The 15,575-nt window shown below is 48.4% G+C and overlaps 1 pseudogene; it reads right to left on the bottom strand.

Moving 5' to 3' along the window:
* Positions 1-2,564: 2,564 nt before the first annotated feature.
* LOC124991419 (39S ribosomal protein L3, mitochondrial-like) lies at positions 2,565-14,882 on the bottom strand (annotated as a pseudogene).
* Between the last annotated feature and the right edge of the window lie 693 nt (positions 14,883-15,575).

Below are 15,575 nucleotides of genomic sequence, written 5' to 3'. Positions count from 1 at the left end.
CACAGGCTGGTGGGGACAATAACCCCCTCTGGAAGCTGTGGGTGATGGAAGAGCCCTTAGGAGGCAATGAGGTCAAGGAGAGCAGATTACTCACTCTTGGGGTCAGCAGTGGGGTTGGGCTGAGGTCTTCTCCGCTCTTTGTACAATGAAGGGACAATATCGGCCTTGCCCGGGAGCAGATTAGAATTGAGGATTCTTGACCTCACCCTTAATCCCAGACCTGCTAATTGGAATCCAGCCTTAAGCAAGATACCCAGCGAATTGTGTGCATGGTGAAGTCAAAGAGGCCACCTAGCCCTTTCATCTCTTGCTCCTTCTGAGGGCACTGCACCAAATAAAAATTGCCCAGGGCGGAGCAGGCAACTGCCAGGGAAGGAGAGGCTGAGGGCCCCATAGCTGTGTCCGGATCTTTCCCCTGAAGGCAGTCCCATCTCTCCTTTCCTTCCTGCTGACTGAATCCTTCAGGTAGGCCATTACTGCCAGCATCCTCCCAGCATGCCCGGGGGTGGGAACGCCCTTTTCCATAGCTCAGGGAAGACCAGGCTGAAGCTTTTCAAAAGAAATCTTTACTAGGAAACTAGAGGAAAACAAAACAAATGCCAGCACATCGGGAGGGAGGGAATTACAAGGATGTCCTGGGCCTAACTGGCTGCCTGTGGAGCAGTCTGGGTAGCTCAGGTCCTTGGTTCCTTCCCTGCCTTAGTCTCTGGAATTCACCAGGGAAAGGGCCCTGCCCTGACCAGGTAGAACAAACGACTGCTAACTGGTTATTGGGTCACCCTCCAAGTGAGAGGTAAAATAAGCACTTGGTGGGAGGCAGGCAGGTGGCCTGGTCTGCTGGGAAGGGCAAACTGGGGTCCTGGTCTGGCTCTGCCACACACAGATCTGTCCCTGTCTGTGAGCTCTCTTATCTGTGAATTTGCAAGAACAACCAGTGGCGAATGCTACCCTATCTCCTTTATAACATCGCCCAAAGAAGCCAGGCAGCAGGGAGATAGAAGAGCTTTGTGATTTTTTTTTTAAATATATTTTTTAGGGTCTGGGGAGATAGCTCAGCTGGTAGAGTGAGTTTGATCCCCAGTACCGCAAAAAAAAAAAAATATATATATATATATTTATATATACGTATATAATATATATGTATATATTTATGTATACATATATAATATATATTTATATGTATATATTTATATATATATATATAATATATATATATATATATATTTAGTTGTAGGTGGACATAATACCTTTTTTTTTAATTTTATTTTTTTAATGTGGTGCTGAGGATTGAACCCAGGGCCTCATGCATGCTAGGTGAGCGCTCTACCACTGAGCCACAACCCCAGCCCTTTGTGAATTTTTTGTCTATCCATCCAAGGGTGGAGACACAAAGCAAAATGAACCTCAGACACCTGGTGCCCTCTTTGCTGGGTGATGGAGATCACTCTCCCCAGGTGAATGCAGAGGTGAGGATTTGGACAGTTCTGAGTTCAAGGCCATAACCTGGCTGATGGGGATGCGGCAAGCAGGATGGACAAGCACTCCAGCTGATTTCTCCCCTGATGGTAACCTGAGTCCCAGACCCACATGACAACTGGACAGAGAGGCCTCATGACTTCAGGCACGTACTGGAGCCTTCAGGGCAGCCCAGATTTAGAGCTGAGTCTTGCCTGTCCTGATTCTCAAGAATTCAACAAGACACAGAACCCCCACCTCCTCCCATCCTAGAAGGATAATTGAAACATCTATCCTGATGGACATACAAGCTTGTGGGCTCAGTGAGGCCCTGCACTTTACAGTTTACAGAGCATTTTCTCAACCATTGTTAGATCCTCCCAAGCACTCTGTGAGGACGGGTGCGAGTTACTCTCTCCAATTTATAGACAAGGTGACTGAGGCCTAGGGGGATGGCAAAGGGACCATTGATGGGATAAACACTACTACTGAAGTGTCTAGGAAGGCTTGTTCCTGGTGGGGAGATAGGAAGGACTCCAAAGAATGTGATATTGAAGGGAGCAGAGAAGGTAAACGGGCCATTTCCCTTGTCTCCAATCTTAGGTGACCTTGTTTGTAAAGTAAGAGGATGCCTTCACAAAGCATCCATCTGCACAGTGGGCATGGAACCTACCCGATACATTCCTCTGCTTATAGGTGCTGTGCACCCCTGGCTTGTATCCCAGCCTTGGAGCACACAAGTAATGAAATGCTCAAACCCTCTCCATTGAGTTCTCCAAGTTCTTTCTTTGGGATTAGTGAACAGTGTGCTGGGGCTTTTGCAGCCTTAGGGTTGAACAACTATCCTGATGTTACTCAACTTACAAAATACCGTTTTTTTTTTTTTTTTTTTTTTTTTTTTGTTAGGTGTTTGCTTTAAAAAAATTTTTTTTAGCTACTTAACTAATGTATTTAATTTGGGAATTTTTCTAACAAAACTCAGTTGGGGTAGGTGATATATTTATGCCCTTTGACAGGTACAGTATTGTTGTGACTAAGAAAGAAGTATGTAATATTGTTCTGACTCATTAAAGTTCACAGAACACGTAGGTTTCTGCCACATCCATGAATTAGGCAAACGTAATAGAAAGTGCACTGGGCTGACACACATCTTCATCATACAAATCTTCTGGTAGTTCCTCTTCATCTCCATCATGAAAATATGTAGGGAATGGTAGATTTTTACTGAAATTCTTAGAGGTAGGTAGATGAGAATCTCTGACCTTTACTAAACAATTTGTATGTCCAGGTACAGAGCCATTTACATAGATTGCATTATGCCTTGTGTTTATTCTCCACACTTTCAGTCCGTATGATGTCTTATCTACGTTTCCCATTTGTCCAGGCATTTGAGTTCGAGGCCAGACTCTGGCAATATCACCAGGTGAAATAGCTCCAGGTCTTCTACAGGTTTTCATTTGACCATGAGTGTCAGGCTGGCCTTTAAATCCCCATCTTTTTATGACACCTTGAAAACCTTTTCCCATAGTTTTGGCTGTGACATCCACATACTGTCCTGGACGAAAGTGAGCTGTGTAAAGCAGAGTGCCTGGTTTAATTACAGCATTATCTGTTACATGAAAGATTTTTAATTTTCTGTTTTGGTGGCAATCCAAGTTCTCTGTAAAATTCCAATACAGATGCAGGTTTATGGAAACGTGATACAGTTTTTCCTCCTACAGTTAGGGTTGTGGTTTTTCCATTATGGTTTTTCTTTTGAAGCATATTTTAGAACATGGCCATCTTGTACCTGAAGCAATGTGGCTGCATGTTTCTGACCAGCCTTAGTCCAGAGAGGCATCATACCCAGTTTCACAGCAATAAGGCCAACTCTAGAAGAACCTGGTTGCCAAGGATGTCTAGGCCATGGTTCATCTTTCAGAGGACTCAGTTTACTTGCTAATTGGGCTTTACTTTCTTCAGAGACCAACCGCTTAACAAATGAGGCATTTTCTTCAGAAAGATGCTCATACCACTGAGTACTACTCTTGCCATGGAGACTTCTAACAAAAAGTCAAATGTTTGTTCTATACCCCAAGCTCAGGTTAGCACCCAGGTCGCTGGCTGCTGGTGCAGCCCAGCACCTGGGAGCTGGTCTGAGCCATCAGCCTCCAACCTGGTATGAAGCAGCCGGGCAGCACTCAGTTTCCGACACCTTTAGGTGCGACCCACCTCTGTATTTTAAAAGCGTCCACCCTCAAGCACCATGCGTTCATAGCTGCCCTGGGGTTGGGGGAGCTGTTACACCCACTGTCTGCTAATGTCCTAGGTGATGGAAAGAGAGCAATGGAGCCACTTCTTTTTTTGGGGGGTGTGGTGCTGGGGATCGAACCCAGGGCCTTGTGCTTGCAAGGCAAGCACTCTACCGACTGAGCTATCTCCCCAGCCCCTTGGAGCCACTTCTGATCCATTTACCAATGAGTCTATTTTTTAAAAATATTTTTGCAGTGCTGGGTATTGAACTCATGGCTTTGCTCATTTTAGGCAAGGGCTCTATCACTGAGCTACACCCCCCAGTCATTGAATGCTCTTGATGTTTGAATTCACCATCCGTCCATGGCCTGGGGTCAAGGATTTAAAGGGTCTCTTTGTGCCAGCCTTTATATCTAAGGGGCTCAAGAGATAGTTGTAGAAGAAAGAGAATCTCTCAGATAATTCCTAAATTTGAAGATGATACAGAAGAGGAATCTGCTTATTACACTGAACAACCATGCTTTTGGCAATAAATATGAACAGCATATGGGAACCTGATTATAATCCTCTTTGTTCTCGATAGTACCTATAGCAGCTTACAACAGAAGGTACATAATAAAAATACTGATAAAATAGAGAATCAGTACCAGAGACCATATAAACAGAGTGAGAGAACTGAGACTACAGAGAAAATAAATGTTTCAGATCACAAGGGGCCATATAATTACCAAGGCTGAACTTCAAAGTTAGTGCTGAGATTCCTGGCAGCTAAAGGAAAAAGGGAAATGTGATCTTGTTATATGATTCTCATAATTAGAAAGGAGGAGACTTGGGGAAAGCAGACTCTGGGACTGGGACTAGGTTCCAAAGGGAATTTCTCCCTGCAAACCCACAGTGGGTAGCAGGCTACACGAAGGCCCCCACCTTCCCTGGTGCAAATTTCTGGGATGGGGGAATGTTTTCTGTAGCAGTCTTCAAAAGCTGAAATCTAACATCGATGCAACCCACTTAAAGATATTCTACAGAGGACCAGGCTGACACAGGTATAAACTGGGGCTTTGCTGCTACCTAAGGATGGATTTTTGAGTCTCAAAATTTGAGTGGGGGCTAAATCTACCTCAGAAGTTTTCACCTGTTCAAAAGTTTGCAAAAATCTTTTTATCCATCAATGAAATACCCACAATGTGGCCATCCATTGACTTCCTCCTGGAAGATTCTGGAAGGCTGCAGGGAGCATGACAGGTGGTCCTGAGGATGCAGGCAAAAAGGAAAATGCCATAACTGGGGCAGGAATTTGGGAGTGGGGACCTTGAGTCTCTGCCTCCATCTTACTCTAAGGCCACTTGAGTCCTCTAGGACCCAGACGGGAAGTCTTTGACCAGTCTTTGACTTAGGCATCCAAGACGCTTCCGGTGCTTCCTCCTGCCCTAGCAGACAGTCCAGCTTGAATCTGTCCCTTTGACTTAGGGGAAGCACCACCCCACTTTGGCCTCACTTCAGGGGCTAAATATTTCAATTATGAGGACGTGGTTAAGCCCTGCCCACTTCAGCCAGCCTCTGTGACCCGGGGCCAGTGTGTGTGTGAAGAGAAGGTGTTGGGTGGGGTGAGGGGTGGGATGCAGAGGAGAGCCGCAGACAGGCAATGGATGGGGGACCCGGCAGGAGCCAGTGGGTCTTCTTCCTGGCTGAGAGCAAAACCACCAAGTGAGAGGAAAATATGTGCGAGGCATTTTTGTAATTCCTGGTGGCTTGGTCTAGCTCCTGCCCAGACGGTCAATGAATCAAAGCCGGGAAGGGCTCTACCTGTCAGCAGCCTCACTCCTGGCGCTCTCTCATTGCTGTAAGCTGGACCCCTCCCAGTTCCCCAGAAGGACCGTTATTCCTTCTTCCCAGATGAGAGCATGTCACAGGCAAGGGCCAGACATGGGCAACCCACGGATTCAAAATTCTCAGGATCGGCCTCTGCCTGCTCTTCTCATTCCACCTCCCTTTGCAGTGTTGCTTGCGATCCCGGTTGGAGTGGTTTAAATGCCTGTCCCCTAACCACCCCCACAAAAAGGATATGGCAGAGTTCTAATCCCGGAACCTGTGAATGTGACCTTATTTGGAAAGTGAATCTTTGCAGATGTCATTAGGTTAAGAATCTCAAAGTGACATCATCTCGGATTATCTGGGTAAATCTTAAATCCAAGGACAAGTGCCCCTCTCAGAAATGCTCAGAAGAAAGAAGAGGAGAAGGCCATGTGAGGACAGAGGCAGAGACTGAGGCAATGTAGCCACAAGCCAAGGAACTTCCAGGACCACCAGAAACTGAAGGAGGCGAGGAAGGATTCTCTCCCAGAGCCTTTGGGAAGAGCATGGTCCTGCCAGCACCTTGACATTTAACTTAAAAGCTGTGGGAGAATGGATTCCTGTACGTTAAGTAAAGGTTTAATCCGCAGCCCATGGTGCTATCAGGAGGAACCTTTAAGAGGTGTGAACCTGGTGGGAGGACTTAGGTATTGGGGGTGTGCCCTTGAAGGGTACCGTGGGAATCCAACTCCTTCCTACCTCTCTTTTTCTTTTCATATCCAGGCCGCCATGAGGGAGCAGCTTGCTCCACCTCATGCTCCTGCCATGATGTGCTGCCGTGCCACAGGCCCAGAAGCAAGAGGACCAAATGAACATGAACTGAAACCTCCAAATCTGTCAGCCACATAAATCTTTTGTGTGTGTGTGTGTGTGTGTGTGTGTGTGTGTGTGTGTGTACTGGGGATTGAACCCAGGGGCACTTTGCCATCCCCAACCCTTTTTATTTTTTATTTTGAGACAGAGTCTTGCTAAATTGCTGAGGCTGGTTTTGAACTTTTGATCCTCTTGTCTCAGCCTCCTAAATTACTGGGATTACAGGCACGCACCACTGCACCTGGCAAACCTTTCCTCTTTTTAAAGTTGATGATCTCAGGTATTGTGTTACAGTAGTAGAAAAAAACTAACAGAGACACTGATACAGTCACTTAGACCTTCCTAATGCCTACTCTTGCCATCTTCATCAAGTTTAAATCAGACTCCCTATGTCCTAAAGTCCTCCCCTCCTGCAGTTCTGTAATTTATCTCTTGCACTGTTGAAACAGTCTTCATGCTCATCTCCCAACCTCAGGGATTCCAGTATGATCAAACCATCTCCTCGCTTCAAAATGCTTCAGAATTCCTATACAAGCGGACAACAGGGTAAGGCCAGTTCTAACTCGTGGACCAAGATCGGGTTCCCAACCTCAAGGCCCACTGCATACGTGCATAATTTGGGCAACTACACAGTACCTTCATGCAGCAGGATCCTGAGCTGCTTTAATGTCTACAGTTGCTATCTTGAAATTCTCTGTGTGTTTGTGTGTGTGTGTGTGTGTGTGTGTGTGTGTGTGTGTGTGTGTGTGAGAGAGAGAGAGAGAGAGAGAGAGAGATACTGGGTATTGAGCCTAGAGGTGCTTTATCACTGAGCCACATCCCAGCCCTTTTATTTTTTATTTTGAGACAAGGTCTCACTAGGTTGCTTATAGTCTTGCTAAATTGCTGAGGCTGGCTTTGAAACTGCGATCCTCCTGCCTCAATCTCCTGAGGCACTGGGATGGCGTGTTCCACATACCCAGTTTGGAGACCTGTTAAATGACATCCTTTTACCTCCTTGACAATTTTTTTCTTGTTCCTCCTCATCTACAATTTCAGTTCTCCTTTCTGTTCCTTCAAGGCCCTGCTCGATGTTACCTTATCCCTGAAGCATTGCTCCTTGACTCTTTCAGGTGGAGTCTCCTAAGTCCCTTGTAGCTCCAGTTGTGTTTTTTCAGGGTTCTAAGATTCACTAGGTTCTTCCTTCATATGATCACACCTCACAAGGACCTACTGCTTATTGAGCACTTGCAGGCCGGAGCATGTCGTAGGTACTTCACACAGGTAATAGTAATAGTAGGTTCCATTTATTAAAAGCATGTGCCAGGCACTTAACTGTGTTATGCTGTGTCAAATGAGTAGTGAACAGACTGTCACAGACACACCCCGGAAGCTTAGAAATACAGAACCTTGGTCCCACCTCCAACCAGGCCAATTGGAGTCTGCATTTCAATATGGTTCTCAGGGGCTCTGTCCATTCCAATCTGTCAAGAGCAGATGTGCAACACTCAGAGTAGGGGTCTGATACCATTGGATTTTTTTTTTTTTTTTTGGGTGCTGGGGATCGAACCCAGGGCCTTGTGCTTACAAGGCAAGCACTCTACCGACTGAGCTATCTCCCCAGTCCCTACCATTGGATTTTAATCTAGGCATTGTCATTTCCAGCTGTGAGAGCTTAGGCAAGTTTCATAGATTCTCTGTGCCTCAGTTTCCCTCCTATGGCCATTAAGAGACAGAAATGTGATGAGGCCAACCACATAAGGTAAGTGGGCCAGGTGGTGTCTGAATGTCCCTGTCCCATCTGTCTCCTCCTATCCACACTGACTGTTCATCCTTGATTCATTTCTAGAGCTCTCATGAGCACCGTGTGCCTCTGTGGTAACCCTCCTAGGAGAAACCTCAGATCTCCTATAGGCAGCAGAGGAGGGATTGGGGTGTGTGTAGGGCTTCTGTCTTCCAGTCCAGCCTACTGAATGCAGTGTTTGCCTCCCCTTCCCCCACTGCCCTGGGGGAGGTCCCACTTCCCAGCAGCAGGGAAGCCCTGAGGGAGGCTCTGGAGGAGGGGGAGATGGCGTGAGGTCAGCCCCACGTCAGCCCCTCTCCTTCTCCCCGCCGTGGCTGGGAAGAGGCTGCTGAGTGGGTGCCAGCCACAGTGGAGGTCTGTCCCCTGCTCTGGGGCCAGACCACAGGCAGCCGTGCTGGGCTGCAGCCAGGCTCGGGGGGGAGGTGTTCTCAACCCCCAAGCTCCTCTCTGTCTGGCCCTCGGGACCCCTCCCCGACCCCAGATTCAAGCAGCCGCCAAGGGCTCGTCCAAGCAGGTGAGGTCATTGTCTCCACCAGACCAGCCTGACGCAAAGAAGGCAGCCACCCACGTGGCAGCAGGCAGGCACCCCATGCCCCCTCTCCAAGTCATCTCCCCTGACAGCAGCCCTGGCCTCCAACTCTCTCCACCTTGTTCCCTGCATGGGGCCTTCAGAAATCTACCTCAAACACCTGCTGGGGCAACAGAGCTGGGCGGGCTGAGGAAGAAGCACCCAAGGACAGATTCCAGGACCACCTTCCAAAGTCTGCTTGTGTCCACAGAGACAGGTCCCAGAGCAAACCTGGGGGTGACTTGGCCTCTGGAGGGGCAGGTGAATGCAGGTTCCTCCATGTGTCCCTTGAGTGGGTTCAAACCTCAGTAATCAAATTGCTAATGCTCCGCCTGAGGCAATTTTGGCAACATTTGGCAATGGCTGGAGACCTTTTTGATTGTCACACACAACGGATGGGCGTTCCTGGCATCTTGTGAGTAGAGGCCACGGATGCTGCTAAACATGGCACAATGCATGGAATATGCTACAATGCCCCCACCAACCAAGAATCATCCAGTGCAACCTGCCCATAATGCCCCAGCTGAGCAGCTTTGGTGGAAATGAATCCAACTCGCCATCTCTCAGCAGATGATGGTGACATCGGAGACAAGATCCAGCCTCTTGAAATGAACTGTCACTGTCTGTCTTCTCTGCTTCAGGTCCAGTTTGTGAGTGTCCAGGTCCAGTTTGTGAGTGCCCGGGCATGAGCATACACTCTTACACATTCACACATACACACACTCGCACAGTAACCAGAGAAGTCAACAATAATGCAAGTTCACACACAGAAACCTGAGGTGACCCCTGGAAAGCTGAAGGCACAGGCAGCTAAGAGGACTCTCACCCTGATCCCAGGCAGGCCTCCCTATTTCTGTGCATCCCAGAACCCCTCAACTGACTTCTCTGAGCCTTGGTTTTCACATGATGAAATGAGATTGGTGTAAGAGAGTACAGGCTTCAGAGCTTGACTGTCCTGAGGTGGGAATCCCAGCTTTGTCCCTGTTCATCTCTGGGAACCAGGACATCTCTTCTATGAGTCCCCATTTCCTTGTATGTAAAATGGTACACCATGTTCATCTCATAGGACTGGTGGAAAGACAAATGAAATAAGACATAGGAGGCACCGGAGCCAGTGTCACCTGTATAGTAGGCATTTTGTGATGGTCTTCCCTGTCTCTTTGAGATCCCATCCAACCCAGAATCTATGCTAAGGGGTCAGCAAACTGCTCCACCAGCCTGGGGTTGCAGATAAAACACAGGACACCAAAATTCTCACTTGGATGACTGTACTGAATTTCAGTTTTCTTAATCTGATCCGCTGTTTGTTTTTGTGAATAAAACTTTACTGAAATGCCCCTTTGTTTCCATATTGTCTCTGGCTGCGTTTTTGTACTATAACAGAATTGAGTCATGGTGACTCAATGAAGCCTAATGTAGTGAGTATCTGATTTTCTACAGACAAGAAGTTTTGTTGGGCCTATGTCTGGAAATAATTGCTTGAGGGTGGTGGGGTGTGTGACTGGAGCCCATGCAGTAACTGTCCCCTGCTTTGGACAGTGGATAGAGGAGATACATGCAGAGGAGAGGGGGTGCTCTTGATTACCCTGGTCACACAGCCTGGAAGAAATGAGAAAAAGTACAGATCTGGGAGCGGGAGGGATCTGGGTTCTAACGCAGACTCTTGCTGATTTTCAAATGACCTTGGGAAGGGCTTTTCCCCTCTGTGAGTCCCAGTTCTTAAATCCTTCGTTGGTTCAAGAATATTTACAAAATGTTTACTATGTGTGGGATGCTGGAAGGACAGAGGGCCCTGCCTCATGGAGCTTCAGGTTGGTTGAGAGATGAGGAACAGGTCCATAAACACACAGATGGGGACAATGGTGACAGAACACCCAGGAAGGAAAAACAAGGATGACGTGGCAGAGTCTGGGGAGGAGCTGAGTTTGCCCAGTGGTTGGGAAAGGAACAACAATCTGAGCATAGACCTGACAGAAGAGGGAAAGGAGCCTCTGCTGCCTCCTGGGCCCTGCCAGGACAGCCCCCGGGGAGGAACTGATTGGGGCTGGCCACGAGGCTGTGTGTCTCCTATGTCTCCTTGGCAAAGACCCTCCAAGACCAGTGCCTTTCATCTCACCCTCTGTCTGGAGCAGAGTGGCAGCTGACAGCCGGGTCCAGCAGGGCTGCCACCTGGTAGGAGGTGAGGGTGGGGAAGTGGGGAGGAAGAGCCCATGGCCAGCAACTACCTCTCTTCCTGAGGGTCCTGTCCTGTCCTGAGTCCACAGCTGGAGGGGCTGGTGAGACCCCAGGAAGAGGGCTGTGCCTTGTGGTCTTCCTGTTGCACACAGTACAGACCTTCTGAACCAGAAGCTCACCCTCAACCTTAGGGGACAACCTTATGGTGGCTCCCTCCATGCCCCCAGATCCAGGTGTCATTGGAGGTAGGTGACAAGACCCAAACCTGTCTGCTTGAGGGCAATGGCATGGCAATGGTCACGTCAGACTCCCCAAGGCCCCCATGAACACCAGCACCGTGACTGTAAGCCGGTCATTGCTCTTCCACACAGGACCTCCCGGTTCCCAATACTTATATCGAAACTAGTTTCTGTCTGGATTAATTTGGTGAATGAGTCGCCGAGGATGATGACATGAGGCCGTGTCGGGGTGCTGGGGGTTCAATAGAGATGCATTGGGTCACACCTTAACATTTTGGTTGGGGCCTTCAGTGCCCAAAGGCAAATGGGTGACTAATGGGATTTTGGCACATGGCAAGTTGGTGGGGGGTAAGGCCCCTTCAAATCCAGGATATATAAAAACATCATCCCTTATAGGAGAACAGGGCTTTAAAATTTATTACGTAAAACTCTCGCCGCATAGGCATTCATTTATTTAATTCCATAATAACTCTATTGGAGAGGTGGTTCTCCTTTTAAGCTTTCATTCATGTGTTCATTGGACACCTGGCCCTAGGCCAGGCACTAGAGCCCTAGGGTATAAACACAAGGTCCTTCTCACAGTGAGGCCATGTGGTCACTGCAATACATAAAACAGCTGCCAAGTGGGAGCACAGAGAAGACAGAGGCCCAGAGAAGAGGTGGGGTGCCTCACCCCTGGTCTGGTACTCTTTCTTTTTTCGCCTGCATTGTCCAAAGTGGGTTTCACAGCTCTTCATTCACAAGGAAATTCATCGGTGTTCAAAGAAAACAAGGACTTTGTATCAGGAAATGTTTGGGAAACACTAGGTTCAACGAAATTTAGAAGATGTCTTTTTTTTTTTTTTTTGAGAATCTCTCAGAGTCTTTAGGACAGTCAAGGGGGATGGAGTGTGGCGTAGGTCCCTGGAGTCTTCTCCAGAGGTTCTTCCAGGACTACATTCTGTGGACACATTCTGGGAAACACTGACCTGACCACCTCCTTTAAGGTCCCGTTAGCATCTTTCCCAGTGACCCTGACCTGACCAACCCACGCGGAGGCTGGCATCACAATTAATTCTTTTTTTTTTTTTTTTTTTTTTTTTTTTTTTTGTGGTGCTGGGGATCGAACCCAGGGCCTTGTGCATGCAAGGCAAGCACTCTACCGACTGAGCTATCTCCCCAGCCCCATCACAATTAATTCTATCTGCAGATCTTTTCTCCTCCATGTCTCCAGACTTCCAGCTGTCACCTGGGATGTTTGAGCAGCAGGGAAGAAGGTGGGGAGCCCGTCAGGCACTCTTCCGCCTGCCCCAAGTTGCAGCTTCATTCCTACCTGCCAAGAGCCTGGAGCTGCACTCTGGTGGCATTCTCAGGAGAGGTCCCTGCAGAGACCACCCCCCAGACCTGCTCCCACACTTTGGCCTCACCGGGATCCAAGTCAAAGCTAGAGCCAGAGTAATCTTTCTAAACCACGAACTGATGGAGGTAGCTTCTGCTTCAACTTTTGGTGGCTTCTCAGGATCCTCAAGACAGAGCCTCAGCCTGTGCTCTGCCCACACCTCTCTTCATCCCCACTGCTTCTGCCTGGTGCTCCAGCAGAACTGAACTGCAGGTGGTCCCAGGACACACCGTGCTCACTCCTGCCTCTGGGTATCCAGCCCATTTCCTGAGTGCCCTTCCCAGGTGTTTTTCCTCTTGATAACTTCATTCCTCCTTAGGAGTGGTTCACCTCAGCCTCTTCCCTGCTCAACTTCCCCCTGATTCCCCCAGGCTGGCCTCTCCTCCCCGTCTATGAAATGATTGTGAACATGTCTTTCTCCCCAGCTAGATCGGCTCCTGCTCTATCCCACCAAGGCCCCAGAGACACCCTGAGGAGTACCACATAGGGAAGTCACTGCTAATATTCCCAAACATGTCCTGTCCACTGTGTGTTGGGACTACGCTGGACACCAGGAGGCACATGAATTCCCAGGGGGGAGCATGAGCAGCAAATGGGCTCTGTGATCTTGGGCAAGTTTCTGGACCTCTCTGTTTCTCTCCTCCTTCTCTATGGAGTGGGGATCCTCTGAGTGGATCAACATAAAACACAGGTCCAACTTTTACTATGCAAGGTGTGTGTTGGGCTGTGATGATGGTGGTGGCTTCATTACCAGGATCCTGTGACACCTGGGGATTTCTGTGTCACTGAGTGGCAAGAGATGAGAGCAAGAGCTCTTTCCCACCTGTGTATCAGCAGCCCCCAACTGTGCAGGGTTGATCTCTACTGTGGGTTGAGTAGTGGCCCTGCCAGAAGATAAATCCACATCCCAGAACCTGAGAATGGGACCTTATTTGGCAAAATGTTCTTCTTAGATTCAATTAAGTTAAGGATCTCTAGGTGAGGTTTTCCTGGATTATCCAAGGAGGCCCTAAACCCAGGGAGAGAAGGGCAGAGGGCCATCTGTGACACACAGAGGAGGAGGTCACATGGAGGCAGAGGTGGAGATGTGGGGATGCAGCTATGAGCTAAGGCACAACTGGAGCTACCTTCTAGAAGCCACCTGCAAGAGGCATGGAAGGATTTTCCACTAGAGCCTTCAGACAGGTGTGATCCTGCTGACACCTTGATTCAGACTTCTGGCGTCCAGAACGGTGAGTGAATAAACATCTGTGCATCTGTGTGTGTGTGTGTGTGTGTGTGTGTGTGTGTTTTCATACTGGAGATTGAACCCAGGGGTGCTTAACCACTGAGCAACATCCCCAGTCCTTTTTATTTTTTATTTTGAATCAGGGTCTCTCTAAGTTACTTAGGGCCTCTCTTAGTTGTTGGGGTTGGCCTCAAACTTTCTATCCTCCTGCCTCAGCCTCTTGAGTTGTTAGGATCATAGGCATGTGCCACCACGCATGGCAAAACATCTATTGTTTTAAGCCACCCAATTTATGGTAATTTATTATGGAAGCCACAGGGAACTAATACAATTCATAAAAGGCTCTTCCAGTTCCAACAAGAATTAATGCACAAATACCAGAAATGTTCTCCAGGGGCAGGTGCAGGGTCCCTCGAAGCCTGGGAATCTGACTCTGGAAGGATAAGCTTTAGCCCCTTTCTGAGATACTGATTTTGGTACACCTACCTTTCCTTCCTCAGCATCTCTTAATGACTCACCATTACCCAAAGCAGTTAAAAATGGAGGAATCCCTCAAGATGTCTCTTCCCCTTAGCACAGGCTGTTCCCTCTGTGAAAATGCTGTTCTTTGTTCCATCTCTCATCTGTCACTTGACTATTCAACTTCCAGATCGGCTCAGACATCCCTTCTCAGCAAAACCTTCTCTATCTGCTCCCCCACCAGTTAACTCTTGACCTTTTGTCCCAGGCAACATGTCTTTATTGATTACCAAGAGTATCTAACTCAATCTGAATCCAGAGCAATCACATAACCCATGTATACTCACAGTCTGTGTTTGGTAGACTCCTGTCAGATACTCCCAACTTCCAGGACAGGAAAACCAAGCCTACATTTGCTCAGGTCACCCAGTGGATGTCGTGGGAGGCCCCTGGTAGTGGAACTGAGAACTCTAAGTGGGCCTGGGCCTCAGTTTCTTAGAAAAATAAAAAAGGGAAATGAATGTATGACAAGCTTTAAAAGGAGGAAAAAAAATGCTAGTACAGTTTTTCAGAGCTCCCGCCCCTCGACAGCTGTTCTCTGGGGGCCGTGGCTGCTGTTCTTAGGCTGGGACCACACCTGGGGCAGCACTACTCTGGGCTTTGTCATCCCCAACAGCAGGGCCTGCCCGGGTGAGCGCCATCCACGGCCTGCGACCCTTCCTGGGGTAATGAGTTCCATAAGTTTACTTTGCTGGTGCTGTGAATTCCTGTTTATCCTGGGATCCAGAGAAATAAACAGACTACTCGCATGACCAGAATTTTCCATCTCAGCGTGTCCAATGATAACCCAAGACAACCATCACCCTGGGCTTTGCAAGAGGGGCCTTCTAGGCACCCAGTGCCCACCCTGATATGTGGGGGTGTGTGTCATTATTAGGGGGGGACAGTAACTTAAGCAACTTAAGGGCTTAAGAGAAACTGTGACCTCTAAGCTGGGCTCTGGGGAGCCCCAGGAGGCCGGGAGATGACCCAGGGCCACTTTGGGTTTCCTCTAAGAAGTGGGGGATTCTTTTGCTACAGACAAAATAAAAACACCCACAAAAGCTTGGAAACCACCAATTAGTTCAACTCTTCTTCACTTTACCCCGAAGGCAGTCCTACGAAGGGAGGAGGCCCTCCCAACGGCCCGTGCTATGATTTCCATTTAATCAGGGCACTCGCTTAACTGGAACACCCTCCCCTGACCATTGCTGGCCAGGACTTGACTGGGCTTCCCCTATTTATCCTAAAGTACCCTCCTTCCAGCTTTGAAGAAAGGGGCCGCTTGGGTGTCTGGGGTTTGGTGAACAAGGCTGTGGTCACCTCTCTATCCAGGTCATTTCCTCCTACAGGGG

The sequence above is a fragment of the Sciurus carolinensis genome, chromosome 8, assembly GCF_902686445.1.
Source record: "Sciurus carolinensis chromosome 8, mSciCar1.2, whole genome shotgun sequence".
Taxonomy (NCBI): Eukaryota; Metazoa; Chordata; class Mammalia; order Rodentia; family Sciuridae; genus Sciurus; species Sciurus carolinensis.
Note: the sequence above shows the minus strand (reverse complement) of the source record. Positions and strands in the feature narration are given on the sequence as shown.